At 44.0% G+C, this 26057-nt stretch overlaps 1 pseudogene; it reads left to right on the top strand.

The window, feature by feature from the left end:
- The first annotated feature begins 1591 nt into the window (after positions 1 to 1591).
- Positions 1592 to 1709, top strand: LOC126163762 (5S ribosomal RNA; annotated as a pseudogene).
- The last annotated feature ends 24348 nt before the right edge of the window (positions 1710 to 26057 follow it).

The raw sequence follows: 26057 nt of genomic DNA, 5'->3' as shown, positions 1-26057 counted from the left end.
CTTCCTCTTTCATTCCTTCCCCCGAATCCATATTCACCTACTATGTTTCCTTCTCTCCCTTTTCCTACTGACGAATTCCAGTCACCCATGACTATTAAATTTTCGTCTCTCTTCACTACCTGAATAATTTCTTTTATCTCGTCATACATTTCATCTATTTCTTCATCATCTGCAGAGGTAGTTGGCATATAAACTTGTACTAATGTAGTAGGCATGGGCTTTGTGTCTATCTTGGCCACAATAATGCGTTCACTATGCTGTTTGTAGTAGCTAACCCGCACTCCTATTTTTTTTATTCATTATTAAACATACTCCTGCATTACCCCTATTTGATTTTGTATTTATAACCCTGTAATCACCTGATCAAAAGTCTTGTTCCTCCTGCCACCGAACTTCACTAATTCCCACTATATCTAACTTTAACCTATCCATTTCCCTTTTTAAATTTTCTAACCCACCTGCCCGATTAAGTGATCTGACATTCCACGCTCCGATCCGTAGAACGCCAGTTGTCTTTCTCCTGATAACGACGTCCTTCTGAGTAGTCCCCGCCCGGAGATCCGAATGGGGGACTATTTTACCTCCGGAATATTTTACCCAAGAGGACGCCATCATCATTTAATCATACAGTAGAGCTGCATGTCCTCGGGAAAAATTACGGCTGTAGTTTCCCCTTGCTTTCAGCCGTTCGCAGTACCAGCACAGCAAGGCCGTTTTGGTTAATGTTACAAGGCCAGGTCAGTCAATCATTCAGACTGTTGCCCCTGCAACTACTGAAAAGGCTGCTGCCCCTCTTCAGGAACCACATGTTTGTCTGGTCTCTCAACAGATACCCCTCCGTTGTGGTTGCACCTACGGTACGGCCATCTGTATCGCTGAGGCACGCAAGCCTCCCCACCAACGGCAAGGTCCATGGTTCATGGGGGGGAATCGTAGTAATGGACGTTATTACATTACGTTAAATTGGCAATACTTAACTTTGCATATTCACAAAAGTGTGTCGCAAGCAAATGGTGAGATGCAAATAACCAATACCCTTCGGTGTATACAATTTCAATGCAAGCAAAACAATTCAGTTCGTAAGTCACTCTTGTAGCGTTAGTGTGACGGCTACTCTTCCAATCCGGCCGCGGCTAGGTGCCGCGGCGCTTATAATTCTCTCCGTGTACGTGCCGCTCCTGTCGTGGTGCAATCCTAGTCAGCGTATTATTGGCTGACATCGTCTCACAGCCCTCTCTGCTCTTCCCTTCTCCACCATCGTGCCGGCGCTTGTCGTTACGCCGTAACAGTTCTAAAGGTCTAAGAAGAAGCATGTCTGTATGAAAACATCGTCAGCGCGAAAACAGCGGAGCTCTTAAAAGGAGTGCTCATGAACTGACGCAGTTCATAGTGAGCTGTAACTTGAGACCGGCAGTAAAAAACGCATAAAATAACAGCTGATGGAGAACATAATGTCATTTCTTCTCCCTAGAACTATACAGGAGGGGCGTTCAGTAAGTAAACCAACACTTTTTTTCTGCACGACTTTCGGTTGAAAAATGCGGAATTTGTTTTGAGACATCGAGGAATTCCAATTTCAGCCTATTTATGTGGCAACGGCCTTGCCGCAGTGGCTACACCGGTTCCCGTGAGATCACCGAAGTTAAGCGCTGTCGGGCGTGGTCGGCACTTGGATGGGTGACCATCCAGGCCGCCATGCGGTGTTGCCATTTTTCGGGGTGCACTCAGCCTCGTGAAGCCAATTGAGGAGCTACTCGCCCGAATAGTACCAGCTTCGGTCAAGAATACCATCATGACGACTGGTAGAGCGGTGTGCCGACCCTCCTCCTATCCGCATCCTCCCCTGAGGATGACACGGCGGTCAGATGGTCCCGGTAGGCCAGTCGTCGCCTGAAGACGGACTGCCAATATATGTCGGGGCGTTATTCGCAGCCTTGAAAAAGGCTTATGTAACGTAGGTGTGTTCCTAGCAGACAGCTGTCATTGCCTGTCTTTCGGCGTGAAACCAGAGCATCACATAGGTGCTTGTAGAATGTCTACGGGAATTTGGCTGTGAATTCAAGCACGGTGAGTGGTTGGACGAGACTTTTGTCATCGTCACAACAAAGTCGCGCAAACCTCTCCGGCGTGCCGGCCGGACGCCCAGAGTTGTGACTCCTGCAATGATGGACTGTGTGAACACTCTCATCCAAGGCGATCGACGTGTCACAATCAGACACGTCACTGTTCAACTGGACGTCTCTGTTGGCTGTACTGGCACATCCGTCCACCAGTTACGGTATTCGAAGGTATGCTCGCCGGATTCCTCGCCGCCGAACGTAAGGCCATTAAGAGCACATGAATCCGTTTAGCCAAAAGGATGACTCACACCGCGGGAAGCAATACGTAAATGATGTGGAGGTTATTGATGCCGCAGGACGTTGACACTGATACAGCCCAGCAGAGTGGCATACAGGCCCTCCCAGTAAGATAGCCTAAGGCTGGAGATTATGCTGGAAAATACGGTGTGTTCCCGCAAGAGCGTGCAGAAATGTAACAGGACATAGAGAATGCTCCGCTAAACAATTTCAGCCAGGGACCCTGTGATCGGAGAAGCCAGCTTAAGGAGACGTGGAAGTAAACTTGTCTACAGCTTTGTCTAGCATTACTGTTTTCCAGATTACTTACAACCAACATGCGTACACGTTCACACGTACTGTGCTGTTTATTTACATGTAAATTCTTTTTTCCTGGAAGGAGACGAGGAGGACGAGCCTGATTACGAGGAAGTATCTTCCTGGTTGCTGGATTGGAAGGCGATGTCCTATTTCATGGCCTGCGAGGTCACCGGTCTTGAATCCCCTTCATTATTTCCTATGGGGATATCTAAAGTCACTTGCATGTAAGACCCCAGTGGATACGAGATGAAATTAGGTGCGGGAACTGTAGCTTCCCGTGATGTAATTACAAACACGCCAGGGATATTTGTCAGGGTGCGTCATAATTTTGTTTCCCGATGTCATGTTTCCATAGAGGCTGACAGCAGTCAGTTCCAGCACATTTTTTAACGTACGTTACTAATGGTATGTTTATTGTGTCAATGACGGTGTTTGCAGTTAATTGTAGCTAATGTAGATGCATTGAGGCCGCAAAGAAATTGCAATAGGCAGGTGTATTCAAATGCAGAGATACGTAAAGAAGCAGAGCATGGCGCTGTTGTTGGCAATGCCTATATAAGACAGCCAGTGTCTGGCGCAGTTGTTATACTGCTTACTGTTGCTACAATCACAGGTTGTCAAGATTTAAGTGAGTTTGAAAGCGGTCTTATAGTCGGCACACGAGAGATGGGACAGAGCATCTTCGCGGTAACGATGAAGTGAGAATTTTCTATTACGATCAATTCACGAGTGTACCGTGAATATTTTGAATCCGGTAAAATTTCATATCTCATACATCGCTGCGTCCGGAAAAAGATCCTGTAACAACGGAACCAACGACAAATGAAGAGAATAGTTCGACATGACAGAAGTGCAATCCTTCAGCAAATCACTGTAGATTTCAAGGCTGGGCTATCAACAAGTGTCAGCGCGAGAACCATTCAACGTAACATCATCGATATGGACTTTCAGAGTCGAATACCCATTCGTATACCCTTGATGACTACACCAAACAAAGCCTTACGCCTCGCCTGGGCGAGTCAATCCCGACACTGGATTGTTGATGGCTGTAAACTTGTTGCTTGTCGAACGAGTCTTGCTTCAAATTATATGAAGCGGATGGACGTGTACGGGTATGGAGACAACCTCATGAATCGATGCACCCTGCGTGTCAGCAGGGGACTGTTCAAGGTGGTGTAGGGTGTGTGCAGTTGGAGTGATGTGGGACCTCTGATACATCTAGATAGGACTCTGACAGGCGACATTTACTTAAGCATACTCTTTGATCACCTGCATCCATTCATGTCCAATGTGCATTCCGACGGACTTGAGTAATTCCAGCGGGACAATTCGACACCCCACGTCTCCCGAACTGCTACAGAGTGGCTCCAGGAACACTCTTCTGTGTTGAAACAGGCAGTAGTAGCCGACCGCAACAGACACAGCAACAGATAAGTAAACCGCTTTTGTGACTTTTACGAGTCCCTAACCAGGAGCGAATTTTATTATACCATCTGTGTGCTTTAATAGTTTAGTTTCTTGAGTTTCTGCGTGTAAATTTAAAATCTAATAGCCGCAGTTCTCACGTTTTCGTTTCCGTCACAAAGTAAACATATTCTCTGACATATTGCAAATTCCTTATCAAGGGCAAATTATTTAGTTTCACCTGAGTGCTGCAGTAGTTAGGTTCTTGAATATCTGCGTTTTACCAGGCACAGTTCGTGCGTTTTCGTCAGGGTCTACATTAGAGTTGCGCAGCGCGTGTCGATAGTCCGTTTATCTGCATAGTATGGACAGGGACTGCGATTGTTGTGTGCGGATGCGAGCCGAGTTGGTGACACTTCGCTCTTAGCTTCAGGCTGTGATATCTTCCGTTACACAACAATAGGCTGCAGCAGATGGGCACCACTGTTGTGGACCGGCCATTGGGAACCAACGGACGTACAGCGCGTCAGAGTCCTCCGATCGGTCCACACCGGTGGGCAACCAGGTTATTCCTCGCACTGAGGCAGAGCCCTCACCTGTGGTCGAGAGGGAGGTCGCCCCAGGGCGAAACAGGCCGTGAAAGACTTTCCAGGCGGCCGCACTTACGGCCTCCCCGGTTTGTCTGACAAACAGGTTCCAGGTGCTGTCTGTGGCTGACACTGTCGCTGAGCCGGATGCTGTCGCCTGTCCTGTTTCAGAGGAAACCACTCAGCCTGCGAGATCCGGGCAATCGCAGAGGGTGGGAATACTGGTAGTTGGAAGCTACAACGTTAGGCGCGTAATGGTGCCCTTAGGGGCTTGGCTGACAAGGAGGGTAACAAAACCAATGTGTACTCCGTGTGCATACCGGGTGGAGTCATTCCAGATGTGGAAAGGATCCTCCCGGATGCCATAAGTAGCACAGGGCGCAACCAACTGCTGGTGGTTGGTCACGTCGGTACCAATGATGTGTGTCGCTTTGGATGAGAAGAGGTTCTCTCTGGTTTCGAGCGGCTAACAGAAGTGGTAAGGCTTCCAGTCTTGCTTCCAAGATGAAAGCAGAGCTGACCATTTGCAGCATAGTCGACAGGACCGATTCCGGGCCTCTGGTACAGAGCCGAGTGGAGGGTTTGAATCAGAGGCTCAGACGGTTCTGCGACCGTGTAGGCTGCAGATTCCTCGACTTGCGCCGAAGGGTAGTTGGGTTTCGGGTTCCGCTGAATAGGTCAGGTGTCCACTATACGCAGGAGGCGGCTACACGGGTAGCAGGGGCTGTGTGGCGTGGACTGGGTGGTTTTTTAGGTTGAGGGTCTCGGAAAAACTGAAGATGGGCTTCAGTCACAAAGGGTGCTGGCTGAACACAGGAAGAACATAGATACAGGAACCATTGGTATAACAGTTGTAAATTGCCGAAGCCGTGTTGCGAAAGTACCAGAGCTCGAAGCGCTAATAGAAAGCACTCATGCTCAAATCGTTATAGGCACTGAAAGCTGCATAAAGCTGGGAATACGCTCAGCCGAAATTTTTGCGCGAAAACTAACGCTGTTCCGAAAAGATAGGCTAAACACGGTTGACGGCAACGTGTTTGATGCTGTTAGAACACTGTTGCAGAAGTAACGAAACAAACATGCCAAATTTAAACAGACGGAAAATCCCCAAGATTGTCGATCCTTTACAGTAGCTCGAAACTTAGCGCGTAGTTCAATGCGAGACGCCTATAACAGTTTCCACAACGAAACTTTGTCTCGAAACCTGGCAGAAAATCCAAGGAGATTCTGGTCGTATGTGAAGTATGTTAGCGGCAAAAAACAATCAGTGCCTTCTTTGCGCGGTGACAATGGAGATACTATGGAAGAAACTGCAGCCAAAGCAGATTTACTTAACACAGCTTTCCGGAATGCCTTCACAAAATAAGACGAAGTAAATATTCCAGAATTCGAATCGAGAACACGTGAGTAACGTAGAAGTAAATATCCTCGAAGTAGTGAAGCAGCTCAAATCACTTAATAAAAGCAAGTCTTTTGGTCCAGACTGTATACCAATTAGGTTCCTTTCGGAGTCTGCTCATGCATTAGCTCCATACTTAACAATCATATACAAACGTTGGCTCGACAAAAGATCCGTACCCAAAGACTGGAATGTTGCACAGGTCACACCAATATTCAAGAAAGGTAGTAGGAGTAATCCACTAAGTTACAGGCCCATATCGTTAACGTCGATATGCAGCAGGGTTTTAGAACATATATTGTGTTCGAACATTATGAATTACCTCGAAGGAAACGGTCTATTGACACACAGTCTACATGCGTTTACGAAACATCGTTCCTGTGAAACACAACTAGCTCTTTATTCACATGATGTGCTGAGTGCTATTGACAAGGGATTTCTCATCGATTCCGTATTCCTGGATTTCCGGAAGGCGTTTGACACTATACCACACAAGTGGCTTGTAGTAAAATTGCGTGCTTATGGAATATCGTCTTAGTTATGAGACTGGATTTGCGATTTCCTGTCAGAGAGGTCACAGTTAGTAGTAACTGGGGTAAAGTCATCGAGTCATTGATTTCAGGCGTTCCCCAAGGTAGTGTTATAGGCCATTTGCTGTCTATATAAACGATTTGGGAGACAATATGAGCAGCCGTCTTCGGTTGTTTGCAGATTACGCTGTTGTTTATCGGCTACTAAAGTCATCAAAAGATCAAAAAAAACTGCAAAACGATTTGCAAAAATTATCTGAATGGTGCGAAAAGTGGCAGTTGACCCTAAATAACGAAAAATTTGAGGTCATCCACATGAGTGCTAAGAGGAACTCGTTAAACCTCGGTCTAATCTAAAAGCCGTAAACTCAACTATATACCTATGTATTACAGTTACGAACAACTTAAATTGGAAAGAACACATAGAAAATGCTGTGGGGAAGGCTAACTAAAGACAGCTTTTTATTGGCAGGACACTTAGAAAATGTAACAGACCTACTCAGGAGACTGCGTACATTACGCTTGTCCGTCCTCTTTTAGAATACTCCTGCGCGATGTGGGATCCTTACCAGGTAGGACTGACGGAGTAAATCGAAAAAGTTCAAAGAAAGGCAGCACGTTTTGTATCATCGCGAAATATGGGAGAGAGTGTCACAGAAATGATACAGGATTTGGGCTGAAAATCATTAAAAGAAAGGCGGTTTTCGTTGCGACGGAATCTTCTCACGAAATTCCAATCAGCAACTTTCTCCTCCGAAGGGGAAAATATTTTGTTGACACCAACCTACATAGAGAGGAACGATTACCACCATAAAATAAGGGAAATCAGAGCTCGTACGGAAAGATATAGGTGTTCATTCTTTCCGCGCGCTATACGAGATTGTAATAATAGAGAATTGTGAAGGTCGTTCGACGAACTCTCTGCCAGGCACTTAAATGAGATTCACAGAGTATCCATGTAGATGAAGGTGTAGATGAAACACTTCCACTGGCGACCAAACTCGCCAGACATGAACATTATTGAACATATCTGGGATGCCTTACAACGTGCTGTTAAAAAGAGATCTCCACTCCCTCATATTCTTATGGATTTATGCAAGATTCCTGGTGTCAGTTCCTTCCAGCACTACTTCAGACGGTTGTCGAGTCCATGTCACATCGCGTTGCGGCACTTCTGCGTGCTCGCGGGGGACTTGCAAGCAGATGAACCAGTTGGTTGGGCTCTTCAGTGTATAAAAGTACACTGTACTATGATTTTGCTTCTATTGTCTCCGTAAGCTGACTTCTCCGACCCCTACCTGTAATTGTTCAGTGGAGCACCCTCTGTGTTCTGTTAAATTTTTGCTCGCTGTTTCGGAAACAAACTGTGTAGTTTCGTAGAATAATGTGATGTATAGGAATACTGAAAAAAACCACTCTCATTTCAGAAATAAAATGTGCTGCATTATTTAATGAAGACTCAGTGTAGTAACCCAATTCATGTGAGTAGGTTACAATAAAAGGTACGTCACCTGTTTCGTTATTGGTTTTACGTAGTCAGATTGCACTTTTAGAACTTTCCCTCCGAAATATTATCCCAGTGTTTCAGACGAAAGTGAAATTTCAGCGCGGGCAGTGCTGTGGCGCGGTATGTGCGGACGATGCCGGGAAACGCGGGGTTTTCCGCCGGCGCGAGCACGGCCGCGGCCGCCCGACAATTTTCCACCGCGGCTGCAGCCGCAGCGCACCGAGCGGCGTGGCGTGGCGATTACTGCGGCCGAGCTCATCAAGTGCGTCAGCGGTGCGTGGGCGCGGCAGGGCAGGGGAGGGTAGGCTGCGTGGCACGCACCGCCGGACGCGGACGGCCCGGGCGCTCGGCTGGGGGGCGGTCCGGCTGGGGGTGCTCCCCGCTGCGACGAGCCTTTAAGCGATCTGCCACACTGAGTGGTGGCTGCACCGCGTTTGACAAACAAGTAAACAAACTGCCAACCCGATCAACAAAACCGGACTGAACGATTCTGACGCAGTAACAATCATGACACCACATTCTTTATTACATATGAACAATTTAATGCCGGCCGCGGTGGCCGTGCGGTTCTAGACGCTCCAGTCCGGAGCCGCGCTGCTGCTCCGGTCGCAGGTTCGAATCCTGCCTCGGGCATGGATGTGTGAGATGTCCTTAGGTTAGTTAGGTTTAAGTAGTTCTAAGTTCTAGGGGACTGATGACCACAGCAGTTGAGTCCAATAGTGCTCAGAGCCATTTGAACAATTTAATGCATAAATAAGCACAGAATGCAAACACAATTAACATTTTTAAAGAGATAGGTGCTAGATTCAAAAACGAAATATTTTTTTACTGTATCCAATAGCTGAATGTGCAAACTGCACCTTAAGCGTACTTTATAAAAAAAATTTTCTTTATATGAGAATATATAAGTATGCGTTCAATGCAGATACAGTTAACAGTTTATATGATTCAAGTACAGGATTCACTAAAATTATTTTGGCACTGTATCCAGAGTTTTATGTTGAAACAATACTTTTAAGTAAAGGATTCCTTTCCTTGCTGCCGGCCGAAGTGGCCGCGCGGTTCTGGCGCTGCAGTCTGGAACCGCGAGACCGCTACGGTCGCAGGTTCGAATCCTGCCTCGGGCATGGATGTGTGTGATTCCTTAGGTTAGTTAGGTTTACCTAGTTCTAAGTTCTAGGGGACTAATGACCTCAGCAGTTGAGTCCCATAGTGCTCAGAGCCATTTGAACCATTTTTTTTCCTTGCTGTAAACTGTCTCATTTCCATCACTGAACCACAGGAAAAATTAATCACTTGCATACAGATGGCAACAAAAGGATCTTATGAAACAGTCTTTTAGAATGTGTAGTATTCCTCTCACAGGTGCACTAATCCACAATGGGCTGGTTAGCTACTTACACGGTGTCACCATTTTGTTTTTGAATATAAACTTTATTGTCAACACAACCTGAAAGAAACATATACTACAATGAAGAGCCGTCCATGGAGATTTGTTCTAACTCAGCACATGCTCAAAAGTCCACCATTTCTTTTCCTAACTTCCTTCAAACGAAGTTAGTTATTACCTTACGGCACATGTCTTCCGTAATTTCACTGCAAACTTGAAGAAGAAGTCTTCTGAGCTCCATTAAATCACGTGGATGTGTCGGGAAAATTTTTTCGTTTAGGTACCCCCAAAGAAAGAAAGTCACATGGACTGAGGTCTGGACTATTGGGGAGGGGCAATTTTGTCCGTCATTGAAGCGACCTGGAAACCTGCGTGAAATGATCCGCATGTCGAAATGCTCGTGTAAAAACTCCAACACAGTGTTTGCAGTATGTGGCCTTGCTCCATCTTGCATGAACCACTGGGTGTTAAAGGGCAAGGCAGTAGCAAGAAGCTGTGGAATGAAGCCATTGCGAAGCATGCTCAAATTACGCTCTCTGTTCACAGTTTGTTCAAAGAAAAAGGGTCCAATAAGTCCGTGATTGGAAATTGGTGCCCACGCTGTAATCCTCGGAGCATAATGTTGTCGTTCATGAAGCACTTGTGGGTTTTCAGTGGCCCAATAGCGTAATTTTGTTTGTTAACCACACCGTCTAAATGAAAATGCACCTCGTCTGAAAACTAAACGTTGCTGAGAGTTTCCTCCCTATCCTCCGACCACTGAGCAAACAGTCTCTGCTGCCTGTGTTCTTCAGTGAGCTTCTGTGCACAGGTGATCTTGTATGGGTACATATGGAGGTCACTTTTAAGAATGCGTTGAACGGAGCGTCTGGATATTCCCAGTTCCCAGTTGCACTGCTGCCTTTCCACACGATTTCCCGGGACTTCTCCGTACACCAACTCGTACCGCTTCAATATTCTCCGGCGAACAAACAGGCTTAAGCCGAGGTCGCTTCGCTTCCAATACTGTTCCTCCCTGTATAAATTTATCGTACAACCTGTGGATGGTCTTCTTGCTAGGGACCCATCGTGTGTTAAACTGTTGTCGCAAACTCATCTGAGTGACAACAAGGCTTTTCGTTTCATGAAAAAGTAACACAATGACCGATCGTTGCTGTGTCGTCAGTCTTCCATTGTCAGCCATTGATGCATATTAGTCTCCTAGCGTCAGTATCGTGAATTACACGTAATTTCGTAACCCATTTGTTTTTCCAAGCTCTGCTGGTACTGCTGTAGAGATCCCAGCGGGATTTCTAATGTGCGTCGTAAATTATGAAAGAAAAAATTGGTAACACATTTCGTGCGCCACCCTGTAGTTTTCAAATACTAGAAATCTTCTTGTTGAAAGTTATATTAGTCTTGCTTATAAATACAGAATGTTGATATTTGTAATGGTAGAGACAGAAGCTATCAAATTTCAAGCAATACCTTGCTCTTGTTTAAAAAATAGCCTTCTCATGTATAGCTGTGAGACAGGAACTTTCTTTTTTGTCTTCTTCTAGTATTATTAACCTGTTGCGTAACTAAAAGAACAGTGCCACTTTAGTATGGCAAGTGATACCTATCTTCAGGTAGATGAATGTAATCTTGTGATGATTTAAAATGTTTTCTAGTACAAACTAAATAGGCTCTTTGCAAAATAAAGGAAAAATTAAGAAATAATAATGACATTAAGATATGATAGTTCAAAGCTTTTGCTAGTTTTTCCATGTTGTTGTGATATGTTTATTTGTGCTAAGTAGTGACTTAAATATATTGATTCACATCTGTACCATAATTTTCAAAACGTTACGATATGTGTCAACGTAATCTCTTTGTCGTCTTATCTTTGCATGCTCATATTCCATATTATTGTTGTTGTGGGTTTCAGTCCAGCGACTAGTTTGATGCAGCGCTCTATGCTACTCTATCCCGTGCTGTCTCCTTCATCTCCCAGTACCTACTGCAACCTACATCCTTCTGAATCTGCTTAATGTATTCATCCCTTGGTTTCCCTCTACGATTTTTACTCTGCACGCAGCCCTCCAGTACTAAAATGGTGATCCATTGATGCCTCATAACATGTCCTACAAACCGATCACTTCTTTCAGTCAAGTTGTGCCACAAATTTCTCTTCTCCTCAATTGTATTCAGTACCTCCGCATTAATTATGTGAACGACCCATCTAATCTTCAGCATTCTTCTGTAACACAACATTTCGAAAGCTTCTATTCTCTTCTTGTCTAAACTATTTATTGTCCACGTTTCATTTCCATACATGGCTACACTCCACACAAATACTTTCAGAAACGACTTCCTGACACTTAAATCTACACTCAATGTTATCAAATTTCTCTTCTTCAGAATCGCTTTCCTTGCCATTGCCAGTCTATACGTTATATCCTCTCTACTTCGACCATAATCAGTCATTTTGCTCTCCAAATGTTATCAAATTTTCTACTTTAAGTGTCTCATTTCCTAATCTAAATCCCTCAGCATCATCCGATTTAATTCGACTGCATTCCATTATTCTCGTTTTGCTTTTGTTGACGTTTATTTTATCCTCCTTTCAAGACATTGTCCATTCCGTTCAACTGCTCTTCCTGGTCCTTTGTTGTCTTTGACAGAATTACAATGTCACCATCAAACGTCAAAGTTTTTAGTTCTTCTCCGTGGATTTTCATTCCTACTCCGAATTTTTCTTTTGTTTTCTTTACTGCTTGCTCAATATACTGATTGAATAACTTCGGGGATAAGCTACAACCCTGTCTCAATCCCATCCCAACCACTGCTTCCCTTTCATGCCCCTCGACTCTTATAACTGCCATCTGGTTTCTGTACAAATTGTAAATATCCTTTCGTTCCCTTTATTTGACCCCTGCCATCTTCAGAATTTTTAAGAGGGTATTCCAGTCATCATTGTCAAAAGCTAAGTCCACAAATGTTAGAAACGTAGTTTTGCCTTTCCTTAATCTATCGTATAAGTTAAGTCATAGGGTCAGTATTTCGCCTGTCTCATACATCTTTCTAACCAGGTGGTAGAGTTCTGTCAGAGCTGGCTAATGGAATGTTGTCTACTTCCTGGGCCTTGTTTCCACTTGGTCTTTCAGTGCTCCGTCAAACCCTTCACGCAGTACCATATTGCCCATTTCATCTTCGTCTACGTCCTTTTTCATTTCCATAATACTGTCCTCAAGTACATCGCCCTTGTATAGACCCTCTGTGTACTCGTTCCACCTTTCTGCTTTCCCTTCTTTGCTTAGAACTGGGTTGCCATCTGAGCTCTTGATATTCATACAAGTGGTTCTATTTTCTCCAAAGGTCTCTTTAATTTTCCTGTAGGCAGTATCTATCTTAGCCCTAGTAGTATGCGCCTCTACATCCTTACATGTGTCCTCTAGCCATCCCTGCTTAGCCATTTTGGACTTCCTGTCGATCTCATTTTTGAGACGTTCGTATTCCTTTTTGCCTGCTTCATTTATTGTATTTTTATATTTCCTCCTTTCATCAATTAAATTCACTATATCTTCTGTTACCCAAGGATTTCTACTCGTCCCCCTCTTTTTACCTGCTTTATTCTATGCTGCCTTCACTATTTCATCTCTCAAAGCTAATCATTCTTCTTCTACTGTATTTCTTTCCCCCGTTCTTGTCAATCGTTCCCTAATACTGTCTCTGAAACTCTCAACAACCTCTGGTTATTTCAGTTTAGAGAGGTCCCGTCTCCTTAAATTCCCACCTTTTTGCTTTTCCTTCAGGTTTGATCTACAGTTCATAAACAATAGATGTTGGTCAGAGTCCACATCTTCCCCTGAAAGTGCCTTACAATTTAAAATCTTGTTCCTAAAAATGTCTTACCACTGCATAATGTATCTGAAACCTACCAGTATCTCCAGGTCACTTCCATGTATACAACCTTCTTACATGATTCCTAAACCAAGTGTTAGCTGCAATTATGTTATGCTCTGTGCAGAATTCTACCAGGCGGCTTACTCTTTCATTCCTTACCCCATTTTATATTCACCTACTACATTTCTTTCTCTTCCTTCTCCTACTATCAAATTCCAGTCACCCATGACTATTAAATATTCGTTTCCCTTAACTATCCGAATAATTTCTGTTATTTCATAATAAATTTTATCAATCTCTTTGTCGTTTGCAGAGCTAGTTGGCATATAAACTTGTACTACTATGGTAGGCGTGGGCTTCGTGTCTATCTTGGCTACAATAATTGCGTTCACTGTCTACGGTGTTCGTAGTAGCTTACCCGCACTCCTTTTATTGCATTCATTATTAAACCTACTCTTACATTACTGGTATTTGATTTTGTATTTATAACTCTGTATTCAGATGTCTTGTTCCTCCTAACTAACTGTAGCCTTTTTATTTCCCTTTTTAAATTTTTTGACCTACCTACCCTATTAAAGGATCTGACATTCCACGCTCCGATACGTAGAACGCCAGTTTTCTTTCTCCTTATAACGACGTCCTCTTGAGTAGTCCCCGCCCGGAGATCCAAATGGGAGACTATATTACCTCCGGAAAATTTTTCCAAATATTACGCCTTCATCATTTGTCCATACAGTAAAGCTGCAGGCCCTCGTAAAAATTGCGGCCTTTAGTTTCTCCTTGCTATCATCCGTTCGCAGTACCAGCACAACAAGGCCGTTTTAGTTAGTGTTACAAGACCAGAACAGTCAATCATCCAGACTGCTGTCGCAACAACTACTGAAAAGGATGCTGCCCCTCTTCAGGAACCACACGCTTGTCTGGCCTTTCAACAGATACCCTCCGTTGTGGTTACACCTACGGTACGGCTATCTGTATCGCTGAGGCACGCAGACGTCCCCACCAAAGGCAAGGTTCATGGTTCATGGGGGGTATGCACAGTATTCTTCAACTGTTGTATGACGATGGCTGATAATATAAGCAGTGGTGTGAACTGAGGGCGGCATTTTTCTTCCTGCAGGGGTACCGTATTTTTTCTGGTCTGGTTAATTCCATGAAGTCGACGTTCTGCGGAACTGTGCGGTCAGTTATTGCCAGTCTACTTCGCATGTGTGCCGTGATCAGTCCAGCTGTACCACAGGTGAACCTACGAATTATAGTATCCACATGACTGCATATGTTACAGGTGGGTTCTGGGCTCACGTGGATGTTGTGGAGTTTCCCATTGGTTGGAACTTGGTCGTTGATCATTAGATACCATGTAGGCCGGACGCGTGACGGCAATACAGATCCATGGATATCTCACCTGAAGGTATTTCACTTACTTTGCGGGTACTTTTGACTGACTGTTTCCTCTACTATCTGTTGTGAGAAAATTACAGATATTCGCGTTGGTATAAGGTGGATGTATGTTGTCAGTTTGACGTATGTAACTGAACTCGCAGTAGTATAGTCTAATATGGCGAAGGGTTATTAGTATCAAAACTTCATTAATTTGTGGCATTATACTGCATGGCTTCCAGTTTAAGGTTAAGTTATTAATTAAGCTCGGTGTGTCATTGGTGATAGTTTTATGCATACGGTTGATTAGTAAGGTCTGACACATAAGGTCTGACACTGATGAGACTAATCCTTCCTATTGAGGTTGGTAAGGTCAACGTTTCAAAGCTTACTTTGAAAATATTGCCACTGAGGATATATCAACAAAAGGCTTTCTGTATGCTCTCTGCTAGGTGATTTGAGACAGGTAGGATTTGGCCCAGGTCGTACATTCTGCGCGCTATATATACTGATTGTGTGTACTCTTTTTGCAAGAGATGTAACTGCCTGTTGTCTGTGACTCGGTACTTACAGTACGGTACCTCAACGTTTCTGTTCAAGAGACTGACTAATCTCTGGAATAGAATACTGATAAGGGAACCGCGCCTGCTCATCTTCGCCTATTTAGTCCACAATTATTTGAAGTGCAGGGATTGGACAGAAATTAAACTGACCCCAAGTGACAACTTCAGCTACAAAAGCGTTTGGAAATAATATAGGAGAGTTGCCAAAGTTGGACCGTTGGTTAAGTTGGACTATTTTCATATTTCACTGTGTTTTGGTAATTTATGCTTCCAAGTTGGCCCTGCTGTTAAGAAATGTTGTCGAGGGCACGTGGTGCAGCGGACAGTAGAAAAAATGGTTCAAATGGCTCTGAGCACTATGGGACTTAACTTCTGAGGTCATCCGTCCCCTAGAACTTAGAAGTACTTAAACCTAACTAACCTAAGGACATCACACACATCCATGCCCGAGGCAGGATTCGAACCTGCGACAGTAGAAGTTGCGCGGTTCCAGACTGTAGCGCCTAGAACCGCTCGGCCACTCTGGCCGGCCGGACAGTAGACAATAGCCATTGAAGCGACAACAGCTTTCTTTCTTGTACTTTCTTCATTCTTGCTGCAAGTGTTGTGCTACAATTCATAAGCTTTTCTACACTGTGCGAGAAAGTAAATAAATTATCTGCAATATAGTTCATAAATGCCATTCGTTAGCTGATGATTAAACATCGCAAATCTAGAGTTTAATTTTGTGTGTTCCTGTAGCGTTGTCTTTACTAACGTTGCGTCCAGTTACAGAAGTTTTACCAGTGTGTGCTTCCTAATTTGGACAGTTCCAATTTAGGTGACATTAATAATGCAGCTGGCCATTCCTAACCCCAGTTAACAGAAATTATTGGTATATTTCAGCGTGTCAAGTTTTCTTACATTTTTCTGTGCAACAAGTTTCCTAGTTTATTCTTTGAGTGTGTGTGTTGGGGCTTATGGGCGCTCAACGTCGAGGTCATCAGCGCCTCTTTCTTTTGATTTGAAACGGTTGTAGCTAGAGTATGAAAATTGTTTAGTTATTTCCTACTGTAAGGATCGTAATAATGACGAATATTTCAAAAGTCTTTGTTTCGTACAATGTAGCCAATGTACCTAAATAATACGTTTGTTTAACAAACATTTTGAACTGAAGCTTCATTTAAAATATCACAGTTTTTATTTAATTTTTCCCGTTGTTTTACCATCTGGTCCAGTTTAAGTAACTGGAGGTCCAAACTGAACAACCGGTTTCCTAATTCGGACCATCTACACATGTCTGAACTTTAAATGATCCCCATTTATGCTACCTGTTTATTCATAATATAATACCACCTGATGGAATAGTGAAATATGCAAATTTTTGTACAGCCTATTTTGTTTTTATTAAATACGTAAAGAAGGCTTCCCCATGTCGACAAAACCACGATCCAACCCATACCCTTCGATGCAAGTGTTATATTTGTGTCCTCCCCACCAAAGTTCTATAAGACCATCCTAATCGAAATTGCAGTACCTATGTTGTTAAGAAGAACTGTGCAATATCCCTCCGGACAAGTCGGAGGGAACAGGCACTGCAGCGACTATCGCCGTTATCACGAACGTAAGCGCAACCGGATTCGAGTCAGCAACAATGTCTTTAGCAAGGGAAACGTCTTCGGGAAGCGCAAGAAGGAAAGAACGATAGTTGGAGAGCGTCATCCGAAAAGTGAAAAGCGGTGACGTGCTGCATATACGTATCCCAGTCCTCGTTCGCGTTGTTTGTCGGCGGAAACGTAGGTGGGCGGTGTTTCACCTGGGAAATGGTCATTGCCTGGTTGGATTGGGAACCTTGAATCTGTAAGATATCCGACAAAAGTTGAAACTATTGTTCGTGTTACCACTGCTGAAAATGCTGCTGGAAGTGCTGCAGGAACCGCTGCTCCAGGACCAGCTGTTCTGTTCCTGTTCCACTAGTTGCACGAGCTTGGCGTCCATGGAACACTGCCAAACTTCTTATATCGTCGCAGTGGTAGTGATCGTAATCGGACAAGTCCGACCGCCGACAGCGTCGACAGCGTGTCGCCAGAGAGCAACAGGAAGGAGCACAACACTTGAGAATGATGATGATGATGATGATGATGATGATGATGTTTGGCTTGTGGGGCGCTTCAACTGTTATCAGCGCCCGTACAAATTCCCAACCTTTGATCAGCCCAATGTCGCCACTTTCATGAATGTCGATAAAATGATGAGGACAGCACAAAAACCCAGTCATTTCGACTGAGGTGAAAATCTCTGACATCGCCAGGAATCGAACCCGGGATCCCGTATTCAGAACACTAGAGAAGGACAGATAACGGACACGGCAAGGCAGAATACCAAGCCCAAAGGGCAAACCAAGATCAAGTACTGAGACAACGATATGTAACGAGATCTGTACGGTAATGCAGAGTAATTAGGACTAATGGACTATATTTTGTAGTTCCATAAAAATGACTGAGGCGCATAAAAGAAATGTCGTGATTTAAAAATGGAATAAGAATGTATATTAAACTTCTATTACAGAGCTGGCTAGAGGAGAAATCCAGAAAAGTGTCCCACGGTACAAGACGTCTGTTTTTACTGGCAGTATTTTCTCGTGGATGAGAATGAAACTGGACGCTTCATGCTCTCACATGCTTTGGTGTATCCACATTCGACGCCAGTGTCTGTTGTGATGAACATACTTGGACACACTGTTCCCATTAATGTCCCTGATATAACTGTCCTGACTGTGTAGCTGCAAAACCAACAGTGATGAATTCCCGTTAACTCTCCAAAATTAATTCCGGGCAGGATCCTAGTTACGAACTAAACTCCAAACACTTCCGTGCAAAGTTAAATGAATAACGCATAGCTCCGAAAGCGGGCAATCTGCAACACAAATATCTCACTCTATGTAAACTGAAGCAATCACGGCCGTCAGCAGCAGGGGGACATTACGCGGAATCACGGGCGACGAGTGATACTGTGTACCGGACCAGGATAACACGGGACCTCGTGCTTACTAGGCAAGTGTGTTAACCACTGAGCCATCCGGGACACAGTGTTATCGTAACTGCACGAAATATCTCACGGCCGAGCTACATTGCCAACGAGCACCACCTATCCGCAGTCTCTGTCGCTACTTTGAGATATCCACAGGAGGCCGGACGTATTTGTGCATCCACACTGAAAAACCTGGATTCATTGGCCATCTAGGCGTATCAATCGCATGATTGAGTGGTTCCCGTTCTTCAGCACATGTCCGAAAGAACTGGCACGACACATTAATACACTACTGGCCATTAAAATTGCTATACCAAGAAGAAATGCAGATCATAAAAGGGTATTCATTGGGCAAATATATAACATGTGATTACATTTTCACGCAAATTGGGTGCATAGACCCTGAGAAATCAGTACCCAGAACAACCACCTCTGGCCGTAATAACGGCCTTGATACGCCTGGGCATTGAGTCAGCCAGAGCTTGGATGGCGTGTACAGGTACAGCTGCCCATGCCGCTTCAACACGATACCACAGTTCATCAACAGCAGTGACTGGCCTATTGTGACGAGCCAGTTGCTCGGCCACCATTGACCAGACGTTTTCAGTTGGTGAGAGATCTGGAGAATGTGCTGGCCATGACAGCAGTCGAACATTTCCTGTATCCAGAAAGGCCCGTACAGGACCTGCAACATGCAGTCGTGCATTATCCTGCTGTAATGTAGGGTTTCGCAGGGATCAAATAAAGGATAGAGCCACGGGTCGTAACACATCTGAAATGTAACGTCCACTGTTCAAAGTGCCGTCAATGCGAACAAGAGGTGACCGAGACGTGTAACCAATGACACTCCGTATCATCACGCCGGATGATACGCCGGTATGGCGATGACGAATACACGCTTTCAATGTGCGTTCACGGCGATGCTGTAAACAAAACCTGGATTCATCCGAAATAAATACGTTTTGCCATTCGTGCACCCAGGTTCGTCGTTGAGTACACCATCACAGGCGCTCCTGTCTGTGATGCAGCGACAAGGGTAACCGCTGCCACGGTCTCCGAGCTGATAGTCCGTGCTGCTGCAAACTTCGTCGAACTGTTCGTACAGATGGTTGTTTTGTTGCAAACGTTTCCATCTGCTGACTCAGGGATCGAGACGTGGCTGCACGATCCGTTACAGCCATGCGTATAACATGCTTGTCATCTCGAATGCCAGTGATACGAGGCCGTTGGGATCCAGCACGGCGTTCCGTATTACCCTTCTGAGCCCACAGATTCCATATTCTGCTAACAGTCATAGGATATCGACCAACGCGAGCAGCAATGTCGCGATACGATAAACCGCAATCACGTTAGGCTACGATCCGACCTTTATCAAAGTCGGATACGTGATGGTACGCATTTCTCCTCCTTACACGGGGCATCACAACAACGTTTCGCCAGGCAACGCCGTGGAACTGCAGTTTGTGTGTGAAAAATCGGTTGGAAACTTTGCTCATGTCAGCACGTTGTAGGTGTCGCCACTGGCGCCAACCTTGTGTGAATGCTCTGAAAAGGTAATCATTTGCGTATCACAGCATCTTGTTCCTGTCGGTTAAATTTCGCGTCTGTAGCACGTCATCTTCGTGGTGTAGCAATTTTATTGTCTAGTAGTGTATATGTCACTCTGACTAACGCTATTTAGCACTAAAAATGGTTTGCCGCTTTCAAAAGTGTTTCTGGCTAGAAAATTACCTGTTTGCACCCTATTTTTTTGATAACGTGCTTGTATTTTTTTTTCAGTGTCCTTTGCCCAGCATCACAAAGCATAAGCTTATATTTATTGGTAACTGGCCATGCAATTGCCATAGTCATTACATCTCTGTTTCGACACCATGCCTGAGGTGCAATTTTCTTTAGAAAATCCAATGAAATTGTTGTTTCTTTTGCAGGACTTCGTCTTTTAGTTTCGTAACGCTACAGAAACGTTTAAAACTGCGAGCACGCTTGTTGGATCAAACACTGTGGCCTGCCAAAAAAGCAAAAATAATTCGCGCTAAGAATTGCGGCGGCCGTACGTGCACTCTGGTCATACTAAGAGACTGCATGAGCACGTGCTTATAAATTAGGTCGTTTATGTGTATAGCGCGCTGTTTTGAGCCGGCCAGATATACTACTGTGTCAACGGTACACAGATTCCAGAGGGCGTAATTGTTTGTAATTGTTACGAGAACATCGTCATCTTCAGTAAAGAAAAGAGGAGGCTATTTTCTAATAGAGACGTAACAGAATAGTCGCTCCGCCTCCTCGTTAACCCACACGGAGCACAGCTATGGGTCTCCAGGGAGCCTCTTCGCTTCCACAGAGTTCGTATGCCAGCTCTCGCCTCTCCGTTGCTCGTGTGCCTCTCTCTCATTCCAGACGTACACACACACACACACACACACCGACACACACACAGAGACACACACACAAACTCTCTCTCTCTCTCTCTCTCTCTCTCTCACACACACACACACACACACACACACACACACACACATGGAAACACAGCTGACACTGCTAATGCGTCCCGCGGGCGCCTGTCCTAGCAGACCGCCGGCCGCTCTAATTCCCTTAAAGCTGCCGCTGCTTCGGCGCCAGCCGACCGCTACCGGGATCGATGCCCGCGCGTGGTTAACTCTGCGGGGGTCTAGCGACCGCTTAATGCATCGCTCTCGTACGGATACTTGTTTTGGATCCGCCACTGCTATACGTGGTGATTCAGCTGCCTCTGCCGCTGGATCTTATGCAACCCGCATCGCCTTAAAATACCACGTGCAATATTTTCATATTCTTTCACTTGCTATGAACAAGCTAATAGTTCGAAAGAAATCAACACGACCTTTTTGTAGGAAATTTAATAGAGTTACATTTTGCACTGGGATATATTTTTCCTAGGTGTCTTAATTCTTACATTACTAAAGAAGAACGTACAAAAGTTTCCTTCAAATGCGTTTTTCTTGAGTATCTCTAAAACCGCGTCTTCCAGCGAAAGAGTATCCTAGTACAAAATTCAGCTACATTACATTTCCTACAAAGAAGTCCTGTTAATTTTTTTTCTTGTATGACAATACATACCTTGTACGTTGCGAATAAGAGAAAATGAAAATTTTACACTTGGTATTAGAAGGTGTTGTGGTCTACATAAAACCCAATGGTAGGGGCTGTATGTGAACTATCGATAGCATTACACTGGTGCACGAATCCTTAAAAGGTTTCCATTTGTTCTTTTCCTCGTATGGCCATTTGTTCATCGTGTGAGGAAGTATTACTTTATTAACTTTCCATTTAATTACACTATTGGACATCGGATTCTGACCACCCACTAACTCCATACCCCTCTTACTCTCTCCTCAATCCCCCCCCCCTCTCCTATTCCCTCGCCCAATTACTCAAATAGCCACTCCAGCAGCAAAACAGAGAACAAAACAATAATTTATGTTAATTTATATTAAAGCATTTTATTACTGACTATAAGTTTTGTGGCGGCGTTCGTAGGGACAAACACTTCGCTGTAGAAACGGCTTACGAAATCACCGCCACACTTTTAATAGCGGGCCGACCGGTCCGCTGGAACAGTGAACAGAAAGATGAAAACCCAAACACTCTGATTAAATATAAGTCGGTACTTATCTTTATTAACGAAAATACAGAAACACAGTAGTGAACTCCGTGTCTACAGAAATCTGTCTAGTTCGACTCGGAGCGGCTAGGTCAGAGTCGGCTGACGACAAACAACAACTCTGCTGCGATGAACACACAACTGACTAGCAAGTACACAAATCGGTGGCGAGTATACAACTGAGCGGCGAATACAGAACTGTCCTAGCGCTCGCGACTCCAGCGCTTAAGAAACCAGAAGCCAGCGGTGGGGCGCGCAGACTTGCGGCGATTTCCTGTATCGCTGGCGCTGCTTTTGCGGACGGCGTCCGGACTTTGATGCTGCCAACCTTTTGGCAGCGGGCTCGGTTGGCATTACTGGCTAGGATATAACAATAAGATCTGTGTGTTAAGCTAGCTCATCTCTTTTATATAAACCCAAGCATTTTTCAGAGGCTTTGCACCATTGTCAGAGGGTATTTTTTATTCAACTCCATCAACGTAAAAAAATTTCAGTTAATAGTTATTTTACGAAAATTAGACCTAAAACAGCTTTTGTCATGTAACTGACGTTAACTTAAGTTTTCTACACTAATGGACTGTGCAGAACCTTCTGTGCATTATCGAATACTCGTAACTTGTCATCTCCAACAAAATGATGTCATTGTGGCTTTGGCTGGCGATTTAAAGCATTGTTTTATTTATAAAGGCAATTTGGCTGTGTGAAAATACTTCGCGGCTGCATTTGTGGGTCTTTATATTCAGTTACCGAAAATCAAGTTTCATCTGCATTGTCTTAAGAGAAACACCCACAGACACTACAGCTAATTTCGGAACTATATAGGTAGATAACAGTATTCACCTTTACCATAACACATTGTTAATGTTCGTGTTGCGTGTCCAGTCCCAGTTGGCGCCCACTTGTTCCCAAGTCATTTCGCGCCACTAAGTGAGCACACAACAGCAGGTGAATGTATGTCTTAAATATTTTTCTCTTTGAAGCCTAGCTCTTTTTGATAACTTCCAATATTCACTGCGGGGATACATGCCTCTTTCAGATATCTTTTAGTATTCGTTGTGTGATAGATGAGTGAGAACTATTATCTGGGCTGCTAAAAAATCAAGGCTCGGAATGCGAAGTTAGTAGTTAGTGGAGAGATGTTACCATCCTAAGTATTACACCAAATTCTTTTATAGGTAACATGTTTGGCATTCTTGTAGTGTTGGATGGACGCCATTAGAGATGGGCAAAAGAGTTGCTAACAAATAGTGCGACTAGCGAGCCGCAAAATATAATCTTGTCTATCAAAAGCACACACATTCCATGGAAGAATTTTTGTAGGGGCCAAAGGAAAGAAATAGTTTCATATAATCTTAGTATATTCAGTTTCATCCCGTCGTATTTTTCAGGAAAGTTACTCAAGACTTTGATTGTGAGTATAAGGAATGGTAGTCTGCCGTGTTCGATTTCAGCATTAATATTTACTAAAGTTTTACCCGTCAATCTTCGTCCAAGTCAATCATTATAAGCTAACATCTGGGAAAGCTACTCTCTGAATGAAACTTACATTGAATGAGTGGGTACATTATTGTTTTCAAATTTTAGTTCACCTTGGGAAGATGTTTGTTTTTGTTCAAGCCCTTTAAAATAGGTTATTAAGTAAAATTTTGAAGTGCAACTATCATATACTGCCATGAACCTACATGGACAATTGATTTGAAAATAAAATGGACTTTGATGTACATTAATGTAGATGGTGCATATGGTCTTTAAGTTTTATTGTTATTATTTATACTCGATCAGTAGTTGCATTGATGGAACCACTGACTAACGCCGTATTATTTGTAAAAATAAATTATACAACAAAATTTTAAAAGTCACAACAGTGAAACAGCTCGAACGTTTTAAGACACACATTGTGAAAATGCACTTAAAACAATATCTACATGCACTACATTTCCTATAGTTTTCGTTCAAATCCATTAGATGCAATAATACTGTTAATGAAATATCTCTCATCTCGCCTTGGCATGTTCTCGATGTCTGTGTTGTAGATTTCCGATTACAAGAAATATGAATATTTCCAGATTTAAATGAGTATCAAAACGTAGCAAATTTTCAGAGCTACCATATGGCTGTATCATTACATTAAACTCGTTGAAAACTGCTATTCAGATGAAAAATACATCCCTTTTTTATAAGATAATGATAATCTTTATAATTAATGCAGTTCCCAAACCATGTTTTCCCTTAGTTTATAAATATCTTTCGACTGTTAAAGTGAAGAGTAGTTACCATCATACTGAAATTGGTGAACGACAGTTGAAGAAACACAGCAGAGGTGATTGAACCCACTGCAATGCGTGTTTTAGACGTAAATACTTAGTGAAATTGAATCTACGCATACAGAAAACAATTGTTTGGAGTCGTGAGGACAGGTACAGTATTACTTGGTGCTAGACATGCTCCTCAGAAGATGGCTCACTCTTCGTTAGATGATCTTCATTACACACCAAAGTGTCGGAGTGTAATAATGAATAGTTTCCCTACAACTAAATATGGATTGAGAAATGAGGAGAATCTCTTTATCCCAGTAAAATCTTTTCATTGATCTAATCGACCTCCGACTCTTCGTCACTACATGCAGATAAATCAGAACGCAAGATGGACGTGTAATGTTATAACTGTATCCTTCCTATTTAAATCGAATCGCTATGTTTCGACTGAGTGTCTTTGTATTTATCAACCGCGAGACGTATCGACCATATCACATGTCCTTAATTATTAGCACGACTCACTGTAGAACTTGAAAACGAATGCAGATCTGCAACGTGTGCTTCACCAGCCTAATTAACAACTCAGAGCAGCGACAAGAAAACATCCAAGCAAGAAGACGGATAACAAAAGAAGAAGGGTACATATGAAAACAGAGGATGGGTAAACTACTAAGGCTGCATGACTCCAACCAAATCAAAGGAAAAAGTAAATGTAAATGCCTGAAAATTTTACTTGGCGGGACCCGTGGTGTATGGATACTGGTCTGGTACACATTTTCAGTCGTCGCCGCTGTTTCCACTTAATGTCCCAATGCAGCTGACAGGAGTGATCCTTTCCCTTTCCTATCCTTTCTTCCGCTCTCCACCTTCAATTTACTTCTATGGTTTGGGTTATCCAGTCTACGCTGCGATCTATTTGTAGTAGGAAAATACCGAAGACCACTAAAAATCCATCCTCTTTAACAATTCAAAACCGGAAGTAGATATTACACGGAGTAATATTTTAAAAATAAAAAATTAAAAAGTCGGCCTTTGGCTATAGTGAGGCGCGCATGCATTGTCCGCGTCTCGCCTGTTGTGCTGCTTGCTTAAATTAACTTTTCCATTAAATCACGAACGACGGAAGGCGTATGAAGTTGAACGTTTTATAAGGGATGAAATGCGTCTCCGGCCACAAAACGATCTCGGAATACATTTGTCACCCTCAGTACCACTGTGTACATAAAGCTGACAAATGAGGAGCTGTGCACCGGTGCTGTGCGGCACCACGTTAACGATCTGAAATTTCGATACTCTGACGGATATGTAGGGACTATAGTAGCTGATCGCCCTCGTTTTGGCCTCCGAATGTTGCAGGTTTTCGAACTCCTGCTTGAAATACCATACGACGCTGTGGTGGCCGCTTTTAAACCTTACGGCAACGTCGTCAGTCACGTGGCTGAAACGAGGAAGACGTTGAACACGTACCGTGTCCTCAGTGCTGTCCGTCAGATTAAAAAATTAAGTACGGAAACACGTGCCTTCCTACTTGGTTACTGCCGGCTGCAGAGCTGTCGTCATGTGTGATGGCCAGCCGCGCACCTGTTCAGGTTGAGGCCAGGAATGCCGTTCTGAATGGCTCCGACGTAGACTGGTCGAGACGCCGATCGGAGGCGTCGCTCCTCCTGCGGCGCCCACTGTGTTACCTCTGTCTTAACGTGGCTGTGGTGTTGCTGCCTGCTACGCCCCCTCTGAATCAGTCGGTACCGGTGTCGACTCCTCTCGACGAGGCGCTAGACGTTCCGCCTCTCTCTCCTACACCCCTGCCAACAATACGAATGAATACGACCGTCAGCAGGCACAAGTTGTCGGGCCCGACCCCATGGTTGT

The sequence above is a fragment of the Schistocerca cancellata genome, chromosome 2, assembly GCF_023864275.1.
Source record: "Schistocerca cancellata isolate TAMUIC-IGC-003103 chromosome 2, iqSchCanc2.1, whole genome shotgun sequence".
Lineage (NCBI taxonomy): Eukaryota > Metazoa > Arthropoda > Insecta > Orthoptera > Acrididae > Schistocerca > Schistocerca cancellata.
Note: the sequence above shows the minus strand (reverse complement) of the source record. Positions and strands in the feature narration are given on the sequence as shown.